Genomic DNA, 12769 nt, shown 5'->3' on the forward strand with positions numbered 1-12769 from the left:
TGTATGTTTCTGTAAAGTTAAAATGTGTCTTACATATTGAAGAATGAGTGGAAGTATAAGTGTCTGGACAAAGGATTTAGTAGGTGCATGACTGAATGTATGAGTGAGTGATTAAATGTGTCTCACTGAGTGCATGGGTTAGTGACTAAAGTGTCTTAATTTGTGCATCATTATGTCTGTTGTTCTGTAAACTGCTACATGTGTTGATCAGTAGCTATATGATTAACTATATGGGTTACTGATTGATTGTCCAAGTATTTGTATGGGAGACTGAGTGTGTGTGTGGCTGGCTGGGAGGTGTGTGACTCTGTGCAGATCAATGTGTACTTATATCAATGATTGTATAACAAAGTAAGTATGTGTTAGTATATGTTTGAAAATGTAAGGTGCTCTATGTTTAACTGTATAGACAAGAAAATGGAAGTGTGATTGATTCTTTACAGGACTGACTAGGTGTGTGAGTAACTCCATGGATGAGTGGCAGAGTGTGAGTGTCTGTATAGGTGTATGAGTGCATTTGATAGTGTTGTAAAGATGAGTGATTGTATGTATGAATGATTGTATGGGTGAATGAGATGTCATCAGTGATGTCATCAGTGATGTCATTTGAGATGTCATCAGTGATGTCATCAGTGATGTCACTGACCATGTCATGAATGATGTAATATGTGACATCATCAGCAGTGGATTGCGGGTGTGCGATATATAGTTAGTGCAACTAACTATATATGGAATTTCAATGGTTTTGTGTGAGTAAAATAAGGTTTTTTAAATGCTAATTCCTAACTATATATGGTCTATAACCTATGGATTTTTCAGTGAATTTTCAAGGTTTTGTAAATGCTAATTCCTAACTATATATGGTTTTTTCAGTGAATTTCAATGGTTTTTTAATAGCAAATATCATAAGCTGTCGAATGTCAAGTACGTGGTAAGTGAAAACATTTTCGTGTTTATGCACACTGATCTGCTTTGAATGGTGCCCCCCCTCCTCATTTCTATTAGGAGTACTCTCTCTTTGCACATAGTGAAGGGTAGTTAACGCAGGCCTTTGCCCCCGTTGTAATACGTCGTGCCTGCTTCTCTCTCCATTTGATTGATTGTTATCCAAGTATTTACTGTTTTAGAATTGGTTCTCTTTGGTTCATTCTCTATTTACAAACAAACACAGAGTCGCAATACTCTGTTTAGTCTTTGCAGATAACGAAAAATCGTGTAAAAAACAAAGAAAAGGAATCGAGCAAAATCAGTAGGCCACTAATGGGATCTCTTTTTGACCTCGCTAAAATAGAAACATTAGGAACAACCCCTCATGACAAATACAAAACTAGTGAAATGAACTGAACTCCACACAATGATGGCTGCAAAACAGCTCGTCTCCGCCACCCACCCCGCCCAAAATAACGATAAAGAGCGGCTGCCATGATTGGTTGCGGAATGGCCACGACGGAGCTACGAAATGGTGCTGCTCTCATGCTAACCCCAGCTTCAGTCTGAAACATCCAGAAACACTGTAGACTACCAATTCGATCAGTTCCGGTAGCGCCCCAATGTAACCCGGTAGAGAAGAACTAGCCCTCCCCTCTTTGACTAATGGTTCTTGTTGCCTGTCCCTTCTGTTGTCATTTAACAGAACTATTTAGCCTGCTGAAAGGGGTTGTGTTCCGACCGCTGGTTGGTGGAGACATTTTGACTATATTCTGGACCTGCGTTGTCGCGTAATGCGTCATATGACGCGCCGCGTTAGCGCATCCGGAAGTCATCCGGGGCGCGCAGCGCGTAACGTAAGCATAACAAGTCATGTGACTTGTTAATAAAACTTTTCATTGGTTCATTTTACTTTTCTTATTCTAATGATGAAAGGCTTGGTCATATGACCTAAAAATTACGCTTTTTATTACTTCCGAACATTATTTTTTCTTAAATATATGTTATAATGTTCCAGGCTAATGTACTTTCCCGGAAAATTTACAACTGTCCTGCAAGTAAAATATATTCTTTTTTCGAGAAAAAGACCGTTTCTTCGTCCCATGACGGAGCCGTTGAGCAAAAGAGTGTCGACCTGCTGTCTTAGTCGCCGATACGCCTGAATATGAGATTCTTATCGATCACTTTATGTTGCAGGAATAGAAAACACAACAGTCCTTGACCATTTATCTTTACTGCGTTCCTTCGTATTATACCTTTTACCCTTCATGTAATTGGTCTGCTTTATTTCACTTGCCTTTTAATGATTCTAAAACAGTGACTATTATTAAAAACTTTACCAATGTATATACTACTACCATGTTTTCTTTTAAAAACCTTTATTGTGAAAATTTCATTATACAAATACGAGCCTATAACCACGTGGGCCGGCCACGGAGCAAACTGTAATCGTATATGATGAGTAGACATTTACACTGTGGAGGAACGTAACGGGCGGGCCATTAGGTTGCAAGGACTAAGGTGTCTAACAGTTACGGAATCGGTGGACGTACATTTTATAATTAAAATACGACAGGGCCAGTTACAATAAAATTATCTAGATATACATTTGCGGGCAAGTACCATGGGTGACGTTAATTCAAACTTTCAATAGTACAGTAATCAATAACACATCAGAACTTAATATCAATAGGGATGTCGAAATATTCAATCAATTCTCGTCCCCGCCCGCCATGTGCTTCAAAACTGCATACGTATCTCGTGATTTCAAGGTTCTGCAACCAGTACACAACAAGGAGTTACGAGTCCCATTTATTCCGGCGCCATTTTGGGCGAGGACGGGCAGGTCCAGGATATAGTCAAAATGTCTCTACCAACCATCGACTATGATGATGTTCATATGCTGTATTTATTAGAGTAACACTCATCTGTCCACATGAAATTAATTTGCCACAATCTAAACATGTCATTTTAATCTTTCCAAAGTTCTTCTAAATATTTGGGACCGTTTCCCTTGCCTCTGATGCTGTCAGTGCCACTTCTTTGATGAATGTACTAGCAGGTCAGGAGTTCTCCTCCAAATCTCTCTTTTATGCAGCACTATAATTAATTGGTGCCACCTCTCCATATGACGATGCATGGTATAGTTACCATAACTATATTTTTTTCGGTTCCTCTGGAGAGTTCATCGTGGCAGATGAAGCGTGTAACGTACCGGGCATTTACCTTTTTTTGCATGTACAGGAAAGGAAAAAAAAATTGAGCGTCCGAGTTCTAAGGTGTCCAAGGGCCATTTTAGTGGACCAGGCCCAAATCCAAAGAACAGGCCGCCATTTTGAGAGTCCTGTTGCAGCCGCCTGTCGCTGTAGCATCAAGAGCAGCCGAAACTCAGCTGAATGGCAACTGAAACGGTAAAGGGGCGCCCCACTACAGCAGACGAGCCTCCACCTAGGAAGGCCCGTTCACGCCGCCTCCCCCCCCCCTTCGGGCACCCCACGCCGTTATTCGGAGCAGTATTGTAGGATGGCCACACCAGTGCGGCAACTTGCTAGACATCACCTCGGTGGTAACCGAATCTCAACGCCTTGTGGTGTCTTCTATTCAGAAAACATTGTTCTGCTGCCTTCGACCTATTCGCCGCAAGTGCGCACGCAACTCAGCTGCATAGCTTGCTAGACACCACCTCGGTGCTAACCGAATCTCAGCGCCTTGTGGTCTCTTCTATTCCAAAAAAATGGTTGCGCTGCCTTTGGCCCCATTCGCACATCGATCCGCTACTGCCGCCATCTCACAGGCCAACGGGGCGCCCCACGCCGACTTTCAGCATTGTAGGATGTCCACACCAGTGCACCTTACTAGACACCACCTCGGTGCCATCCGGATCTTGGCGCGTTGTGCTGCCTTCGGCCTATTCGCACATCGGTCCGCTACTGACGCGAACTCACAGGCTAATGGGGCGCCCCACGCCGAGTTTCAGCATTGTAGGATGACAACACCAGTACAGCAACTTGCTAGACATCACCTCGGTGCCATCCGGATCTCGGCGCCCCACTGCAGATGAAGTGCCTCTCAACTATGAAACCACCACGGTGACATCCGGATCTTGGCGCGTTGTGCTGCCTTCGGCCTATTCGCACATCGGTCCGCTACTGACGCCATCTCACAGGCTAATGGGGCGCCCCACGCCAAGTTTCAGCATTGTAGGATGACCACACCAGTACAGCAACTTGCTAGACATCACCTCGGTGCCATCCGGATCTTGGCATCTCAACGCCTAGTGGTATCTTCCATACAGAAAATATTGTTGCGCTGCCTTTGGCCCCATTCGCACATCGGTCCGCAACTGACACCATCTCACAGGCCAACAGGGCGCCCCACGCCGACTTTTACCATTGTAGGATGGCCACACCAGTACAGCAACTTCCTAGACATCACCTCGGTGCCATCCGGATCTTGGCATCTCAGCGCCTTGTGGTGTCAGTCAGAAAATATTGTTGCGCTGCCTTTGGCCCCATTCGCACAGCAGTCCGCTACTGACACCATCTCACAGGCCAACAGGGCGCCCCACGCCGACTTTTACCATTGTAGGATGGCCACACCAGTGCCACAACTTGCTAGACACCACCTCGGTGCCATCCGGATCTTGGCATCTCAGCGCCTTGTGGTGTCTTCTATTCCGAAAATATTGTTGCGCTGCCTTTGGCCCCATTCGCACATCGGTCCGCTACTGACGCCATCTCACAGGCCAACGGGGCGCCCCACGCCGACTTTCAACATTGTAGGATGGCCACACCAGTGCGGCAACTTACTAGACACCACCTCGGTGCCATCCGGATCTTGGCGCGTTGTGCTGCCTTCGGCCTATTCGCACATCGGTCCGCTACTGACGCAAACTCACAGGCCAACGGGGCGCCCCACGCCGACTTTCAGCATTGTAGGATGGCCACACCAGTGCTGCAACTTGCTGGACACCACCTCGGTGCCATCCGGATCTTGGCGCGTTGTGTTGCCTTCGGCCTTTTCGCACATCGGTCCGCTACTGACGCCGCCTCACGTGCCAACGTATTTTCTCCGCATTTTATACCCTATGCCGCATAACAGGTCATGTGACTTGTTTATAAAACTTTTCATTGGTTCATTTTACTTTTGGTTTCCTAATGATGGAAGGCTTGATCATATGACCTAAAAACAACACTTTTCATTGGATGAAAACTTTTTTTTTTTCCCAAACGATGAAAGCCCCACCTTGTTTCTGGATGTTTCAGACTGAAGCTGGCGTCAGCATGAGAGCACCACCATCTCGTAGCTCCGTCGTGGTCATTCCGCGAGCAATCATGGCAGCCGCTCCCCACCAGAAGCCTACAGGAGTCGGGGGCCCCCAAAACTTTTGATGAATCCTCAATGCGGAGGGGACGCTTTCGGGAATGGGGTCCAAGACCTAGCAGACAAGCGTCCGATTTCCAAGGTGTCCCAGGGCCATTTCAGTGGACCAGGCCCAAAAAGGAAACAGCCTGCCGCCATTTTGAGAGTCCTGTGACAGCCGCCTATCGCTGCACCGCAAGAGTGGGCGCAACTCAGCTGAATTACGGCTTTTGACACAGTGGACCAAAAACGGACGGAATGGCAACTGAAACGGTAAAGGGGCGCCCCACTACAACAGATGAGACTCCACCTGGAGAGGCCCGTTCACGCCGCCTCCCCCGGGGCGCCCCACGCCGTTATTCGGAGCAGCATTGTAGGATACCAAAACCAGTGCGGCAACTTACTGGACATCACCTTGGTGCCATCGTTCTGCTGCCTTGGAACTATTCGCACAACAGTTTGCTACTGATGACCCACCCCCCGCGACGCCCCACGCCAGAAATCTGGACGTTGTGCTGCGTTGGGACTATTCGCACAGCCGACCGCTACTTCGTTGTTTTTCCCTAAAAATGTTTATATGTTATTACTGTTTTTGTTTTCTTGTATATATTTATAAGTTATTAAAGTTTTATAATCTTACTACTTTGTCGGAGTGCTATATATTTTTAATGTGACACATAATTGTAAAAACTTTGATGTACAAAGAGTCATCCCTGGAATCTTCCGCTTCAGGCTCGGTCCCCTCCCCAATCACAATACAGGATGGTTTTCAGATAATAGGAACGCGTCTGCTGTGACGGATCTCATCGAGTGTGGGCCTTGATCTACTATAACTCCTTTGAAGAGGGCTGATTCTTTACAGCTGGGGCCATAAACTACATCTGCAGGGCTAGCTGATACCCTAGCACCGGCCTGGATAATCGGACACAGAGGAAAAGGAGTGTCAGAGGGTGCGGTAGTGAATAGGGCGAAAGGGAGGTGTCGGGCGGGCACAGGGTGTGATTCTCAGGGAAGAGCAGCGCTGATGGGGGGAGGTTTATTACCCATGCATAAGACAGAGAGCGGGGGTGACCACTGCCTGGGGGAGATGCTTGCGAGGGTGGGGAGCCATGCTAAGGATCGACAGCGTGCACAGAGTGGGTCTGGTCAAGGCATCTAAAATGACTGCCGTGCACGACAAAAGTGTGGCATTTAAAAAAAGACAAGATGGCGCAGACAATGTTTTTCAACACTTCCTGATTTCCTTCGAATCGAACGTTAACAGACGTTGGGGCATATTACCAAAGTTAAGCGATATTTATCCCTAACGATGCTTAGCAACGATTTTTTTACCGCTAAGCATCGTCAGAAATTATCGCAGATAAACCTTGCTATTATCAAGGTTTATCGCAAATACGATAAAAAACGACCGCAATGCATTAATATCGCTGAAAACTCAGCGATATTCATGCATTACCGAGCTAATGCTCTTAGCCATGTTATCCACCTCCCATTGCATAACATGGCTAAGAACTGCTCAGGGCAGGTGCTAGCTTTTGGAGATATTCGCGCTTATCGCGAATATTTCCAAAAGTTGATAATAGGAGATAGCGATGTTAGCGAATGTTTCCAGTCGCTAACATCTTGGCATGCCCACTTTGCATGTCATTAGTGATAAATATCACTCACATGCAAAGTGGGGCCCAAGATGGTCGCTATCTCCTACTAACCGTCGCTAACTGGTGTTAGCAACAGCTAGGTAATACAGATATAATTTTATCTCCGCGAAGCGGAGCGCTGTTACAGATATATATCTTGTTTTTGAACGTTAATTTCTCAAAATCCACTGAAGCACATATATTGAGACCTAGCAAAGGCACATCGAGCTACCAGTCCCTACAATTTTGCCAAGTTTCGTGCAAATCCATTCAGCCGTTCGATTATTATTATTATTTTTTTTTTTGCCCCGCGGGGCCCTTTTAAAACCTCCACATCAAACCTAAGAGGTCAAGGAGGATCTACTATGCCCCCTTATGGTCATTTGCCCCTTCGCTTTGGCCTCCTCTTGTCTCTCGATCCTACTGAGAGACAAGATGGCGGCCGCTACGGACTGTTTGGAATGTTCACAGACGCCGGAGAACCAATCATCTTCGCTTCACAAAGCTCCGTACCGCGAAAAGTCCGCGAACCGGAGCGCTGCCCGGTCCGCTGTTACAGATATATATCTTTTTTTGAACGTTAATTTCTCAAAATCCACTGGAGCACATATATTGAGACCTAGCAAAGGCACATCGGGCTACCAGTCCCTACAATTTTGCCAAGTTTCGTGCAAATCCATTCAGCCGTTCGGGCTAAAAGTGAGGCCAACCGCCCTATGGAAAACTCAATGTTAAAAAAACGTTTTGGGACCCCCCTTTTTTCTCGGCCCCCCCTTGACGAACCCCCCCCAAATTTTCAAGGGCTGCTCAGAAACAAAATGTGCCATTTTCCTGAAAATTTCAGCCAAAGTTATTAGACATAGAATTTTCAAAAATCCCATAGAGAAAAAATCCTAACTATATATACCTACTGGCGACCGCCAGTAGGTAATATATTACCTACTGGCGGTCGCCAGTAGGTATATATAGTTAGGATTTTTTCTCTATGGGTTTTTTGAAAATTCTATGTCTAATAACTTTGGCGTTTGTGGACGGAATTGGCTGAAATTTTCAGGAAAATGGCACATTTTGTTTCTAAGCAGCCCCTGAAAATTGGGGGGGGTTCGTCCAGGGGGGGTCGAGAAAAAAGGGGGGTCCCAAAACGTGTTTTTAACATTGAGTTTTCCATAGGGCGGTTGGCCTCACTTTTAGCCCGAACGGCTGAATGGATTTGCACGAAACTTGGCAAAATTGTAGGGACTGGTAGCCCGATGTGCCTTTTGTAGGTCTCAATATATGTGCTACAGTGGATTTTGAGAAATTAACGTTTAAAAAAAGATATATATCTGTAACAGCGGACCGGGCAGCGCTCCGGTTCGCGGACTTTTCGCGCAACGGAGCTTTGTGAAGCGAAGCTGATTGGTTCTCCGGCGTCTGTCAACATTCCAAACAGTCCGTAGCGGCCGCCATCTTGTCTCTCGGTAGGATCGAGAGACAAGAGGAGGCCAAAGCGAAGGGGCAAATGACCATAAGGGGGCATAGTAGATCCTCGCTGACCCCCTAGGTTTGATGTGGAGGTTTTAAAAGGGCCCCGCGGGGCAAAAAAAAAAATAATAATAATAATCGAACGGCTGAATGGATTTGCACGAAACTTGGTAAAATATCAGGGACTGGTAGCCCGATGTGCCTTTGCTAGGTCTCAATATGTGTGCTCCAGTGGATTTTGAGAAATTAACGTTCAAAAAAAGATATATATCTGTAACAGCGCTCCGCTTCGCGTACTTTTCGCGTTACGGAGCTTTGCGAAGCTGATTGGTTCTCCGGCGTCTGTCAACATTCCAAACAGTCCGTAGCGGCCGCCATCTTGTCTCTCGGTAGGATTGAGAGACAAGAGGAGGCCAAAGCGAAGGGGGAAATGAGCATAAGGGGGCATAGTAGATCCTTCCTGACCTCTTAGGTTTGATGTACCATTTTGCCAAGTTTGGTGTAATTCCGTTCAGCCATTCAGGCTGTAGACGTATGTAAATGTCCTATGGAAAATTGCATGGGGAAAACACATTTGAAAGTGTTGAAATTTAGAACCAATTAAAATGTTACTTTGGTTTTGTATTTGTGTGTGATGAAAGTTAATTGGTTATGTATATATGTCAAATGAGAGGAAACCACAGCCATTTTGTGATACTACTGTCTGAGGTACATTTGTGAGGAATTTTTGGTGGTGAATTTCTGGTGTTTGATTTACACAGTACTAACACTTCTCCTACTTTTAAAAAGGTGAGTTGTTAATTTGTAAGGGGAACTATGTTGTACACTTGAAGATAATTTGAAAAATGTTTTCTGTTATTTATTTGCAGTCCTTCTGTTATACTAAATACTTGATAAAGTTAGTTTTATATTATGTATTACTAAAAACGATAAATGAAAGTGATTATTTTTTTCTGCAATTTACAGCAAGCAATTTCAAAATAAAATGGCTCACAATGAAGAGACCGTGGCAATTTCTTTTGAATTGTCCACTACATTGATTGAAATTGAGAGCACCAATAATGAAATATTGTCACAAGGAGGAGATGGCTTGTATGATTCCATTAGATTGATTGAAATGGACAGCACCAATAATGAAATATTGTCACAAGGAGGAGATGACTTGAATGATTCCACTACATTGATTGAAATTGAGAGCACCAATAATGAAATATTGTCACGAGGAGATGACTTGAATGATTCCACTACATTGATTGAAATTGACAGCACCAATAATGAAATATTGTCACAAGGAGGAGATGACTTGAATGATTTTTTTGATCAATCTGTTGATGGCGAATTTATCGAATGTTTGGAGACCATAGAGTTACAAGAATCATCATTGCAGACTTTTCATGAGGAAATTGCTGATGAGGACATGTTATTAGTTCTTTCAAATTTAGAACATTCTGAAGAATAAATTTATATTTAGAAATCAAAAATTGTTTGAGACATTATTCATTTTTATTTTTAATTTATGAGGTTGTAGCGAAGTGATTGTAGTATAAAATGAGAGTTATAGTATAGAGTGCAACATTTTTATGCTACATGGTAAGTTTACTCATATTTACTTCCCTTCTGCCACTATATTATCTCCAATGTGTATTTGACATCTCTTCTTCATCTCCGGCCTCCTTTCTCTCACTGTGTGTCTCCGATGCATCTTATCGCTGCTATTTTGTGTAATTACAGAAGAGAGTAAAATAAAATAGTTCGGAACGTGAAAAGGGGGCAAAGTAGAGTACCCCTCACCCCCTAGGCCTTTTTAGGCGGTCCCAAAAGGATCAGTTTCTGCTTTCCTGAGAGATTATGGTATGAGTCCCATATACCACAATAATTTGCATTACAACATGCAAGATATCTATCCCCTATTACCAACTTTGAGATATTCGCGCTAAGCGCGAATATCTCCAAAAAGTAACACCTGCCCTGAGCAGTTCTTAGCCATGTTATCCAATGGGAGGTGGATAACATGGCTAAGAGCATTAGCTCGGTAATGCATGAATATCGCTGACTTTTTAGCGATATTCATGCATTGCGGCCGTTTATTATCGCATTTGCGATAAACCTTGATAATAGCAAGGTTTATCTTCGATAATTTCTGACGATGCTTAGCGGTAAAAAATTCGTTGGTAAGCATCGTTAGCGATAAATATCGCTTAACTTTGGTAATATGCACCAACGTCTGTTAACGTTCGATTCGAAGGAAATGAGGAAGTGTTGAAAAACATTGTCTGCGCCATCTTGCCTTTTTTGAAATGCCACACTTTTGTCGTGCACGGCAGCCATTTTAGATGCCTTGACCAGACCCACTCTCTGCACGCTGTCGATTCGTAGCATGGCTCCCCACCCTCGCAAGCATCTTCCCCAGGCACTGGTCACCCCCGCTCTCTGTCTTATGCATCGGCAATAAACCTCCCCCCATCTGCGCTGCTCTTCCCTGAAAATCACACTCTGTGCCCGCCCGACACCTCCCTTTCGCCCTATTCACTACCGCACCCTCTGACACTCCTCTTCCTCTGTGTCCGATTGTCCAGGCTATCACCTAGCCCTGCAGATGTAGTTTATGGCCCCAGCTGTAAAGAATCACCCCTCTTCAAAGGAGTTATAGTAGATCAAGGCCCACACCCGATGAGATCCGTCACACCACACGTGTTCCTACTATCTGAAAACCATCCTGTATTGTGATTGGGGAGGGGACCGAGCCTGAAGCGGAAGATTCCAGGAATGACTCTTTGTACATCAAAGTTTTTACAATTATGTGTCACATTAAAAATATATAGCACTCCAAAAAAGTAGTAGGAATATAAAACTTTAATAACATATAAATATATACATCAAAACAAAAACAGTAAAAACATTTAAACAACGAAGAGACCGTGGCAATTTCTTTTGAATTCCTGATGAGGACATGTTACTAGTTCTTTCAAATTATGAAAATTCAGAAGATGTTGCCTGGGGGTGGGTCGTCAGTAGCAGTCTGTTGTGCGAATAGTTCCAAGGCAGCAGAACGCGCTGAAATCTAGATGGCACGAAAGTGATGTCTAGTAAGTTGCCGCCCAGCAAATAACGGCGTGGGGCGCCGCGGGGGTGAGTGAGTCCAGTAGGCACCACAGCTATTCTTACCGGCATTGCAGAATTACTGCTGGGGACAATGCCTGTGCTGTAGCAGGGTCACAGCAGAAACAAAAAGGATTCTGTTGAAGATGTTGTTGGTTTTCAATTTGAATACAGTTCTGGTGTCAACTGCTATGCTAATGTAGTGGTTAATGTTTTGTTTTCTCTAGAAAATGTAAAAGAGGGGGAGGCAGTCCAAAGTTCCGTTAAAAGGGCAAAGGAAAGGATCGGTGGTTTGAACTATCAGTCAAAAAGGGGAGGGGGTGCAACAATTTTTCCTACTGGGTCACACTGTGCTTTCACCGGAACTGAGGTCTGCAGGATTCTAGTAATTCAAAGTGAGGCTGGCGCCAGCATGGGAGCGCCGACGTCCCGCGGATACAGTTTCGTCACTCCACGGGCGATCATGGCAGTCATTCCCCATCGGGGGTCGGAGACTCCCGCGGCTCCTCTAGAATCTTCAAGGTCGTGGAGGACTACGGTGGTGGAGTCAACCAGTGACCGGGCCATTTCTTTATGCTGGGCCCGCTCTTGCCAGGTCGACCGCCATTTTGAGAGTTCGGTAGCTACTGGCGATCGCGGGGTCAAATGAGCGGACGGGCTCCACCCTGCCGGGCGAGACGTTGCAGCATGGCCACAGTGGAAGAACCCTTTTCCGGGCGCCTGGAGCGCTGAGGGTGCAGCTGGGAAGCCTCCACCTGGGGAGGCGGGAGAGGCCTGTTCGCACCGTCTCTCCCTCCCAGTGCACCCCACGGCGTCTCGCTTGAGATTTGTTATGGCCGGACCAGGCGATGAGGACGAGGGGGGGGGGTCGGAGGCATGTGCAAGACATCCCCCCCCAGTGTTGTCGCAGCCATTATTCAAGAAAGAAGAAGTGTCCCGTCCGTCTTCGGGCCGGGCTTCCGGTAGATGTCGGCCGGACGCCCCTGGCTCTGGCCCCATGAACGGGTTTCTTGGTTTATCGGCTGCAGCCGGATCCCGTCGGCCTCGGCCCCCCGACCGTTGGTGGCCGGACCGGAAGAGCATGTGGCGGGACTACCTGAAACTGTCAAGGGCCACCGCGGCCGGACTGGGAGAGAGAGGGGAGGGTCTAGGAGACATTCCCCCCCCCTGCAACTGTTCAGCGTTGTAAAGGCAATCCCCTGGCCGGGTCCCGCTGGCCTCGGCCTCTCCTCCGGCTACACCCTACGTTAGGATCTCCTGGCCGAGGCGTGGCAGCAGGA

This window comes from Lissotriton helveticus, chromosome 7, assembly GCF_964261635.1.
Source record: "Lissotriton helveticus chromosome 7, aLisHel1.1, whole genome shotgun sequence".
In the NCBI taxonomy this organism is placed as follows: Eukaryota; Metazoa; Chordata; class Amphibia; order Caudata; family Salamandridae; genus Lissotriton; species Lissotriton helveticus.